The following is an 11,463-nucleotide window of genomic DNA, read 5'->3' as shown; positions in this document are numbered from 1 at the left end:
AGGGCAGGACGGCCCAGGAGCAGAAGGCTCCCAAGGGCAGGACATTCTCGCAGCGCGCCTCCTGACCATCCTGAGACTCAGCCCGGACAACCACGGAACGGCCAGTGTGTACGAGTGCCAGAACTTTCCTTTGTTCTAAGAGTCTAGAGCGGAGGTTGCCAGAGAATAACCAGAGGATCCACCCGAGGTTAGCACCAGCAGCAGGCCTTGTGAACAGGTCGGAACTGTGGACAGCTGAATCACTATTCAGAACTAGCTCTTCATCAGAAACGAACCGGTCCTCTTCCTGACTTGCTGGGACCCACAGTCATCTTTTCTCCTGTGCACAAACTTTGCTAGTTAAAGCCAACAGTGAGCATCAGCAGTGCAGCGTCGCAAGCCGCACAGCACAGCCTGGCACGGAGCCAGAGAGCGCGGATTGGACAGCAACAGCCTGCAACTGTTTCTTTGTGCCCGCAGGAAGATCTGAATCCCCAAAGATTGGATGAGTATTCAACTTCAATGCATTACAGCTCGAGAATTCAATTGTTATCCCAACCAGTTGATATCAATTTAATTCCTAAGAGTTATGTACTTGTTTGAGTATCTAATGTAGAAGTTATAACCAAGTTCATTAACGAAACGGTCTTAATGAATGATATACTGAACGTATGTCCTCTTGATATGTGTAACACTTCGTAACTGACTGAATATATATCTTTTGTATTCTGATAACCCTCTTGATAAGATCTGTTAGGTTTACATGCATATTTTATGTATTAATAAATGTATCCTCGTGTATTAGTACCTGTGTGTGCGCGTTGTTTGAGTTATGTCACATGGTTGGATTCTAAAGCTATCAAAAGAATCAACTTTGTGATTTACTGCTACAATTAATAATTGTCTCAGTAAATGCCCAAACCCTACAGAACTGGTGCCTTCAGAGACCCCCTAAATTTAATTTTGCTATGGCAACATTACATATTTGGCGTCCCTGAGCCGGTTTTCTTACATGTGAAAATAACATTTTAGCATCATATTATTACATACAGGTCTCTAGCTTCAACACAGTGATATATATATATACTCAGTGATTTATTGGTACATGCCCAGGTCAATAATCAGAATGAGGATTTATTTCCAGACGGGCTACAGGTAGTGTTGTGAAATACTTCAACACACTGGATCGCAGATTTAGACCCCCTGCACTCTTACTCCTTAAAAACCAAAGAAATGAAGATATGTAGCAATTACATTGCAACAGGGCTGACAGTGACTTAATGCTTATACTAGTGGACTTCTGGTACCTTTAGGGTACGGTGTTCCCTGAAGGGCTCTCAAACCCCGCATTTCAGATGCCTTAGCTGTTTCGCTGATGTGTTGCACCTCAGAATCACTTTTAAACCTTACCTCTGGTATCTTTAATCCCTATTGCTCAACGCATGGTGAAAGTATTGCATAAATGTGTCTGAAAATGAGCAATGGGCACCTGAGAGACTCATTTGCCTGTTTCACAAATGATCATATTTGACTAGAGATTCTGTTTGGGATTCAGTTGTGCATTCTGACAGCAATCGCTTTCAAAAAACGATACATTCTGGATGAGGTCAAGGTGCAGGAACACTGTATTTAGGATGTGCTTGCACTTATTCTGTGTCTCTAGCTTCAACACAGCGATATATGTATATGCTCACTGATTTTTTGGTACATGCCCAGGGCAATAATCATTATGAGGATTTATTTCCATATGTGCTAGAGGTAGTGTTGTGAAATTCTTCAACACACTGGATCGCAGGTTTAAACCCCCTGCACTCTTACTCCTTAAATACCAACAAATGCAGATATGTAGCAATCATATTGCAGCGGACACTCATTTGCCTGTTTCACAAATGATCATATTTTACTAGAGATTCTGTTTGGGATACGGATGTGCATTCTGACAACAATCTCTTTCAAAAAATGATTTTACCTTATCGCAGCTTTGCCCTTCTTGCCTCTTTGGAAAATATCTCCATCTTGTGGTCGTTGTTGGTAATGTCTAGACAATATCTCCATCTTGTGGTCGTTGTTGGTAATGTCTAGACAACATCTCCATCTTGTGGTCGTTGTTGGTAATGTCTTCTTATGCCCTTTTTTATTTTAATTCTCTATTAGTTGATTCTAGTATCTCTACAATGGAGCTGAAAATTTTCCAGAAAGTGGTTGCAAGCCCGATATCATGCGAAGAAACTTCAGGATTCGGGGATCAGTCAATGGATTTTCTTCAAAGTTGGATTTTTGCACTCTGTGGACCAAGAGATGTTGTTCTATAATGTTTTTTTTTTCAAATTTAAAAATATCATTTTTTCATGGAGCTTTGAATGGGATGGATTCACCCTCCTTTAGCCAGGACAGAGCTCCAGGAGCCTGGGTAGGATTCTAGCTTTCTCCCCTTGCAGGCACCTGGCACAGAAGACAATATTTTTTTCCTTAAAATCTTTTTTTTTTGTGTTCCTTGTTGTTCCAAACTTAATTTTAATCACTTTTAATTAGAGATTTTATTAAAAATAGTGCAATAAATGACTAATTTCACAAAAATTAATGTAATATAAAACGGATGTTTTCAACTTTATTGTAGTGTTTTAGAAACTAATATGTCTTCAAAAATGGTTGTTTTTCACTCCTATGAATGAAAACTGTTGTTATATGATGTTTTTTTTTTCAAATTTTAAATGATCATTTTTTCATGGAGCTTTGAAGGGGATGGATTCACCCTCCTTTAGCCAGGACAGAGCTCCAGGAGCCTGGGTAGGATTCTAGCTTTCTCCCCTTGCAGGCACCTGGCACAGAAGACATCATTTTTTTCCTTAAAATCTTTTTTTTTGTGTTCCTTGTTGCTCCAAACTTAATTCTATTCACTTTTAATTAGAGATTATATTAAAAATAGTGCAATAAATGACTAATTTCACTAAAAATACTAAAAGTAATATAAAACGGATGTTTTTAACTTTATTGTAGTGTTTTAGAAACTAATATGTCTTCAAAAATGGTTATTTTTCACTCCTAGGAATGAAAGCTGTTGTTATATGATGTTTATTTTCAAATTTTGAAAAAGCAAAGGATTCTAGCTTTCTCCCCTTGCAGGCATCGGACACAGAGAACCTCATGGTTTTCCTAAAAATCATTTTTTATGTTCCCTGGTGTTCCAAACTTAGTTTTAATCAATTTTAATTTGTTATGTTACAAACAGGGTAATAAAGTCTTAATTGGACTATAACTAATGTCATATTGTCTGCTACAAAACTGATATTTTCAGCTCTATTGTAGAGATTCTAGAATCAACTAATAAAGAATTGAAATAAAAAAGGGCATAAGAAGACATTACCAAAAACGACCACATGATGGAGATATTGTCTAGACATTACCAACAACGACCACAAGATGGAGATATTGTCTAAACATTACCAACAACGACCACAAGATGGAGATATTTTCCAAAGAGGCAAGAGGGGCAAAGCTGCGATAAGGTAAAATCATTTTTTGAAAGAGATTGTTGTCAGAATGCACATCCGTATCCCAAACAGAATCTCTAGTAAAATATGATCATTTGTGAAACAGGCAAATGAGTGTCCGCTACAATATGATTGCTACATATCTGCATTTGTTGGTATTTAAGGAGTAAGAGTGCAGGTTTAAACCTGCGATCCAGTGTGTTGAAGAATTTCACAACACTACCTCTAGCACATATGGAAATAAATCCTCATAATGATTATTGCCCTGGGCATGTACCAAAAAATCAGTGAGCATATATATATATATATCACTGGGTTGAAGCTAGAGACACAGAATAACTGCAAACACATCCTAAATACAGTGTTCCAGCACCTTTGACCTCATCCAGAACGTATCATTTATTGAAAGGGATTGCTGTCAGAATGCACATCTGAATCCCAAACTGAATCTCTAGTAAAATACGATCATTTGTGAAACAGGCAAATGACTGTCTCAGGGGCCCATTTCTCATTGTCAGACACATGTATGCAATGCTTTCACTGTGCATTGAGCAATAGGGATCAAAAACAGAATGGAAACAGACGAGGATGGGATTTGAACCCATGCGTGCAAAGCACAATGGACTAGCAATCCATCGCCTTAACCACTCGGCCACCTCGTTAACAAAACTGGGCTGTCCCAACTGGGTTGGCGCGCTCCAGATGATCTTTTTCTTTTTTTTCCCTCGTACTCGAGGGTCATTTTCCTGTTCCACATGCGATTTCAACATTTTCCTTGGGAGATGTCAAGCCAGCAAGCCACTGCTGTGGTTCAGTGGCCAGCGTGGAGTTCAGTGGCCCTGTTGTACACAGAAAGCACATTGAGCTCCTTGGACATGAAAAGTTCCAGATAAAAGCCATTTGTCATCCTTTCTCTTGGTGTCGATGTTGCTATTGTATGTAAAGGTGGCAACTTGCTCAGCGAGCAGGCGGAGCACACACCGAATGCAGATGTGTCTGAGTGGTGTGTCCAAGTGGCTGCAAAAGGACAGCACTCCCGGGGCGCTGTGGCTTAGTTGGTTAAAGCGCCTGTCTAGTAAACAGAAGGCCCTAGGTCTGAATCCCAGTGTATAACCGCCTACGGCTAGACTTAATTAAATGCAAGTATTCATTTCCTGTCTTTAACACGACTTGTTTTTCTTAAAATGGATGCAACTTGCAAAACATGAAATACAAACCTTGCTAATCAGCGCTAGCAGCTGGCAAAAAAAAAGAAGTCAGCAATGTTTTTTTTCTTTAACCTTAACCCTGCTAATGGAGAAGAGTTAAACGACCGAGTCTATGCAGCTTAAACGGTGCGCACGTCGGGTTCTTAGCTGAAAGGGTGGTAAATCACGCTCACCCCAGTCCTTAATCTTTTAAAGAGGATACAAAATTGAACCTAGTCGCCACATCACATACATCCTGTTCAATGATAAAAAGGTAACATCTATCCTCGCTCCAGAGTAAATCTCACGTTGAGGGCATATTTTTTTTCACTTTTCCGTGAATCGGGCTCGGCTGCACAGAGGAGAGAGCAGAGCAATGAGGTCACGGGGACAGGGGAGTCACACGCTGGCTGTTTGAACACGCGGAAGATCACTGAGGGATCCACAGTATATGGACCCTCCGTGCGCAATCAGTCCGCACTCCGGACTCTGAATCCTGCCATCCGAGTTAAGATCTCGGCAGAACCTGAAGCGCAGTTCCTTCTTAAAACGTAATCTGGTGAGCATTTCTAGAATCGTACTTGTATAGATGCAGCCTTTAATGTGTTGCTAGGTTAAAATTGATGACTTCTTGTATTTCAGTAGGCAACTGCCCTCTTGATTTTGGATTTAATTTCTTTATTACAGTGGCGCTTTTATGAAGCCAAGGGACCAGGGAGCTGCCCCAGTACTGGGATGGCCAGTTCGAAATCATAGAAACTATTGTCAATTCCAGTCCCATGTCAGTGCGAGCAGGGATTTTGACATCTTGTTTTGCTATGTTCTGCACCAACAGGCAGGTGGCTCGGCCATTCCGTTCCAGTCTGGGGGTACAACAGACTGCTAGGTTCAGTCTGATAAACTGAGCTGATGGTTGGAAGAAAACCATCTCAGCGTCCATTCTCTGTCCCTTCTTTAGGACAAGGCGTACCGGAAACCCTGCTGTTGACGCAGGAACGATCAGGTCTGATTCGTTTACTACCTGGCAGGCCTGAGGAATCGTCTGACCTGACCGAATGTTCTCGGGGTCACCGCTTAGAGAGTGGGCATCTGGGTCCACCCGTTTCCACAGCACACTGTTTACTGTGTCCAGCTGGGCGCCCAGTCGAACCAATAGGTCTGCACCAATGCAGACCGAATGGGTCAGCTGAGGTGCTACCTGGAAGTAGTGAGCAAACTTCCTTTTTCCGATGGAGATGGAAGCTACACAGCTTCCTTTGCTCCAAATGGACCTATGAGGTGGGGGTGCCCACCACAGAACCTGTGACTGCGTCACCAGGGTCACCTGACAGCTTCGCGACAGGTCCTCGAACAGACCTTCACTGATTATGGACTTCTCAGAGCTGAGGCTAAGAATTACATCATCAACCTGCACTTCTGCCACCTGGACCCCCTCCCACCACCATGGGGTGGTAGTCCTGGACCCCCTGAGGTACCAGGGTGCACAGAAAGGACTCCCATTCATTACCGGACAGGGAGATCCACTCTTCTTCAGGGATGAAAAGGGGGTGTGCTTTACCTGGCGGGTCAAGCAGCTGCTCGGAGCACTGCTCCTGTAGTTGGGAGACCGTGGGAGTGCTGGCCTGGGCAGGACTTCCCTGTAGTTTTGGAAAGCAAAAAGAGACATTTATTCTCGTCCAGAGGAACCAGGAGGAACCTCCAACTCAGCTATAGTGTTCAGTGGGCACTGTGTGATCACAGCATAACCACTGAATCCCCCTTTTTGCTGTGCAACAGGCTTAGGGTTTTTGACCTGAGCCCACAATTTTCCACGCTGGCAGTACACCAGAGGCTCCAGCCTGTCAAGCAGGTCTTGGCCAATGAGTAGTGGCTCTGTTTTTAACCTAGAGATGTAAACAGGATGCACCACGTTCATTGGCCCGAACCTAAGTGCCACCCACACTCGGTGTGTGATCCTGGCATGATCCTGGGTATAGCTGGAAATATCTATCTAACACGGTTCTACCTTAAGTCTGATGCCTTTTCCTTTCGCTACTCGTTTGAGCTCGCTGAGTAGATCGGCTGACATCAAACTAATTTCAGCCCCAGTGTCAATCAGTGCTTCTCTATCTAAGACGTTTTCAAGAGAAACCTTGATATAAATACGCCTTGCTTTGCCTTTCTGGCTGAGATTCCCTAAGAATTGTTGGAAGCCTGCCTTTTCTTTGACTTCAGGGGCGGGGTCAGCGCCCAACTCAGAGTCACAGCCTTCTTCCAGGCAGGAACCCTCCCACCCAATCAGATAGACTGAGGGAGGGGCTTGGGACGGATCCCCGCCTCCTCCAGTGAGAAGGGGCGTGGTCCCCCTAAGCTCATTCACACTTCCGGCATTCGGTGCGGAAGGTTTACCCTGTCCTGATCTCTCAGGCAGGGCTTGTTCAAGCCTGGCCAGGCGGGCTGCAGTCGACTCCCTTCGTCCAGTCTTATGATAGTCTCTGCCTGAGCCCTTGCCTTCCCCGTAGCGCTCACGGCGGCTCTGACGCTTAGGGCGGTCCTGCCAGCCTATTTTGCGCCGGGGCTTAGCGAGCTCAGGAACCTCAGCTGCCTCGAGCTGAGGCGAGTCGTCAACCCTGCTGGCTTTAGTGGCGAACACGGCCGTTTTAGCAGGTTTTCGCTCTGAGGAAGCAGAGACTTCAGCTCCCCAGGCTTTTTGAGCCAACCTTCTAATGTCAGCCATTTTCATCGCTTTTGCATCAGTGTGCATCACAATCATTTTCCTGACTGAGGGATGCAGATTAGCAATGAATAAACCTTTGAAATTCACGTTCTCTTCGCAACCCTCTTCATTCCGCCCTGCAAAATAAGTGCGCCTAAGCCTCTGATAATAATCGCGAGGGGCTTCAGCTTTTTCGTGCTTAATATGGTGCGCTGTGGCCACGGCAGCTATGGGATCGATAAAAGCCGAAAATTCTCCGATCATTGCCTGACACAGCTCCTCAAAGCTATTACAGACCTCCGGTCCTTGTCTAGACATCCACTCGTGGACCGCTCGGCTGGTAGTTTTCCTTACTTACATAGCCTTTTCCTGTTCGGACGCTTCGGGCATAAACTGCAAAGTATATCTCAGCTCATCGATGTAGGTCTCCACATTCTTCCCTGACACTGACGGGTCAAACCTTTCTACATCTTTGGCTAACTGCCTCAGGGAGTGGAGGTTAATTTTTACGGTTTCTCCGCGGGCAGGGAGACGGCCGTGATCAGGAGCAGGGGGTCTATGCCTGAATTGACTCGCCCTTGCGTTTCGCGCAGGACTCGGTGATCTCCCCCCATGCCGATCCGACCACAGACCCTGGCCGGGAGAAACCTCCTCCCGGCGCGCTGGGTGAGCGCTCCGGGCTGCTAGGTGGGCTGGCATGCAAGTGGGATCTAGTCTATTTTGCTTCCAGTACGGCAGCATCTGACTCCTTTTGCCTTTCCTGGCTGAGCTCATTTAAACTCTCAATTTCTTTTTCTTTTTCTTTCAAGCTCGCTTCCAGGTCTCTCCTAGCTACCTCAGCCGCAGTTTCTCTAGCAGACAAGTCATCTAATTTACCTAAAACTTCCCTGAGTCAGTCTTCACTTTCCTCATTTTTCACTCTCTTTTCTCTGATTATATCCAACAACTCAACTCGCTCCGCCTTATATCTTTCTAGCGTTCCCTGAAGCTTTTGAAACTTTGTCAGCTCGGACAAAGACAGTTCCAGCTGTTTAGCTAGATTTAAGGTGAAACAGAAAAAGAAATTGAGGACCAGAACTGCGTTCACAAACCCTCCTATGTTAAGCTGGTTCGCTACCTTAGCTACTAAATCTACTTGCAGCTTCTCAATATCATCAAAGTTCAACTTTTCGATACCACTCCAGTAACCAGGATTGTCGTCGCTAGAAATAGTACTTATAAGCGACTCCACTTCAGACATTTTAGCAGCCATTGTCATTACGTCAGAGAAACTTTAAGAGTATTACTTTTTTTTTTCTTTTTCCAAAATACAGTATGGAATCTAGACACCCGAGCAGATGGATTTCCAATCAGCACACGTTACACTAAACGCTAGAAAACAGGGGGATTTCTTTACGCAGTTATCAGCACACCCGGTATTCGCTTATAGAAGCCGCGGTGCTGTGCTGAACTTGAACTCACAGCAACATCAGTTATTCTGTGCGACTGATTCTCATTTCATTCTAAACTCGCCCACCCAGGGACGCCATTAAATGTAATGGTTTGATGGGTTTACTGAGACAATTATTAATTGTAGCAGTAATCACGAGGTTGTTCGTTGGGGCTTTTAGAAAATCAATCGTCAGAACAACTAACAACGCACACACAGGGGTTCAATACACTAGATACATTTATTAATATAAATTGTGCACCAAACATATACTAGTCTGCCTGGATACGAGTGGCAGACCTTACTGTGAGGGTTATCAATATACAAGGTATATAATCCCGAAGAGATGCAAACACAAAGAGATACACAACAGAGAATATATGTCAATATATATCGTTCGGTTACCAAATCGCTAATCAGTGTTATTACCCACTGTTACTCTAAACTCGGAAGTAAATACATTACTCATGAATTAAATTGATAACAACTTGTGTTGAGGTACAATTGAATTCTCGAGACGCAATGTAGAACATGGGGTTTACTTATCCACTGTGTATGGATTTGGAATTTCCCGGCACGAACATCAAACCACCTGACAGGCTCTGTTGCAGCCTCTGTTCCAGCGGTTGTCCAATGGGCGTTGTCCCGGCATCCTCTGGCTACCGGCCAACCAGTCAAGGTGCAGCTCGGAGTAGGACGGGCGGAGGAATCTGACTGCGGCGCGCAGGGCAGTCGTTGCTCTGAGGGGATCTACCAGCAGTCCGGCTGGCTGGTAGAAAGTCTCTATGCACAGAGTGTGACCGCGAGTCCTCACCAGTCACTCTTGTGCCTGGGAAGAAGCTGGTTCGTTCCCGGTCCAGCACTGCTTCTGAATAAGCTATTCAGGTTGTCGACGAGGGACCAGCCGTAGGGTCCAACTGTCCAACACAAACACAATCTGTAGCGTTTAGCGTGACATAGTCTTGCAGGCATCGTGCTGTCTCACTGCAATACTATACCGCTGGAGGAAACAGTCCATCTGGCCATGAAACTCATTTGAACGTCTAGCTACAGCAACTAACAATATCATGATTTATTCAGGATGTGTGGAATCAGCACGTCACGGAGACAGCTTCCGAAATCGTGAGCATTCTCTGGTGGTAGGGGCGTTCAAGATGGCGCTCAGGTGGGAGGTAAACTTTAGTGGTTGGGGAGTTTTTTTTTGAGTTTTTCATGACCTGAATGTTAATTTTTGCTTTTTTTGACTACAGAAAAATAAGGACTTAACACTAGTTGTTTAAACTTCAGTTATAATTGAAAGAAAAAAAAAACGATTTTTTTTTAGGTTTAAAAAGTCCGATATGAGTAACACTGGGAAAAGAAAAGAGAGTGCTGGGTCTTCGAAGGAGAACTGTAAGATACCTCAATCGTATATGTATAGCACTACAAAAAAATCGATGGCAACTAAAGGGAAAAGTGAAGCAGCTGCAGGGGCAGCAAGAGGGCGGAGGCGCCGCGCGCCCGGCCGACGTGTTGGACCGGTGCGCTTTACGTGCTGAAATAAACACGCGACAGCCCCGAAATGTTTCCAGAGTGCTGTGCACTGAAGACTTGCCTGGTGCTCCTCCGTGCAGATTGTTTGTCCTCCTCCAGTGCGGGACGAGCCAACACAAGGGAGCGCATTCGCCAACATCCAGGCACGCAATGCGATTTGGAAAGCAGCTCCTTTCCAAAGAGTTGCACACGAACGATCCTTCAGTCCCGCTCGGGGGGCACGGAGCCCCCGCCACACACAGCTTCAAGTAGCGAGTCAGGCGCCGGGGCTTTCGCTTACGGCCACACCACCCTGAACACACCTGATCTCGTTTGATCTCGGAAGCTAAGCAGGGTTGGGCCTGGTTAGTACTTGGATGGGAGACCGCCTGGGAATACCAGGTGCTGTAAGCTTTTGCTCTCCCGGCCAGCAGGGGTCGCCGTTGGTGCCGTAGGCTTTGGGAGGAAAACCTGCAGGATGGAAAGGTGATCTATAGCCTCATCTCTAGAGATGTTTTGTTGCTGTGGCATGTGTGTGACCCATATTCAAAAAAAAAACCCGTCTGTTAAACGAATATCGAAGCTGCCTCTAAATCTGCAAATGAAGATGAGTCGATAAACCACTCGTTTTTCGTATAACTAGACATATATTCATTTGTTACCGATTTCATTCATTGAGCACGGATACAATAGAGGTACAGCCATTCACTGTTTGACATGTCTGCACTGGTACAGAACTGAGCAATCAGAAAACGGGTGAAACTGTCTTTAGACTCAGCATACAGTACCGAGGCCCCCCATGACCAAATAAAGGCTAACCTCGATAATCAGCCTAAAGAACGCAGACTACAGCAAAACGACTGACTTTGAAAAGGGAATGAACGTCCGGAAGGAGTAGTGGAACTAGCTTGAGATGCTTCTCCGGACCCCTAACTAAAAGCCAGCGAGAACCAGCAGCGGCGTCCACTCCTGTCGAACCGGGATCCTTCCGCAGCCACGCAGCTCGTGGTGTCCTAACGCAGTCCCCCACTACCAGAAATTATGCAGTCGAGATTCCCACATTTGGGGAATTCGCAGGGGTCAGCACAGCCGGAGTGCAATGGCCGAGCCTCGCCCTGGGTGAACCGATTTCGATTTTTAAGAACTTTATTTTCTTTTCACAATAAAATA

At 45.0% G+C, this 11,463-nt stretch overlaps 1 non-coding gene across 1 annotated transcript; it reads left to right on the top strand.

Annotated features, from left to right (window-relative positions):
* The first annotated feature begins 10,588 nt into the window (after positions 1-10,588).
* LOC148634872 (5S ribosomal RNA) lies at positions 10,589-10,707 on the top strand. The gene has a single exon (XR_015933480.1). It is a non-coding gene; the product is annotated as a 5S ribosomal RNA (ribosomal RNA).
* The last annotated feature ends 756 nt before the right edge of the window (positions 10,708-11,463 follow it).

This window comes from Lepisosteus platostomus, unplaced genomic scaffold, assembly GCF_059453375.1.
Source record: "Lepisosteus platostomus isolate fLepPlt1 unplaced genomic scaffold, fLepPlt1.hap1 Scaffold_30_H1, whole genome shotgun sequence".
Lineage (NCBI taxonomy): Eukaryota > Metazoa > Chordata > Actinopteri > Semionotiformes > Lepisosteidae > Lepisosteus > Lepisosteus platostomus.
This window is presented reverse-complemented; position numbering and strand designations above follow the sequence as displayed.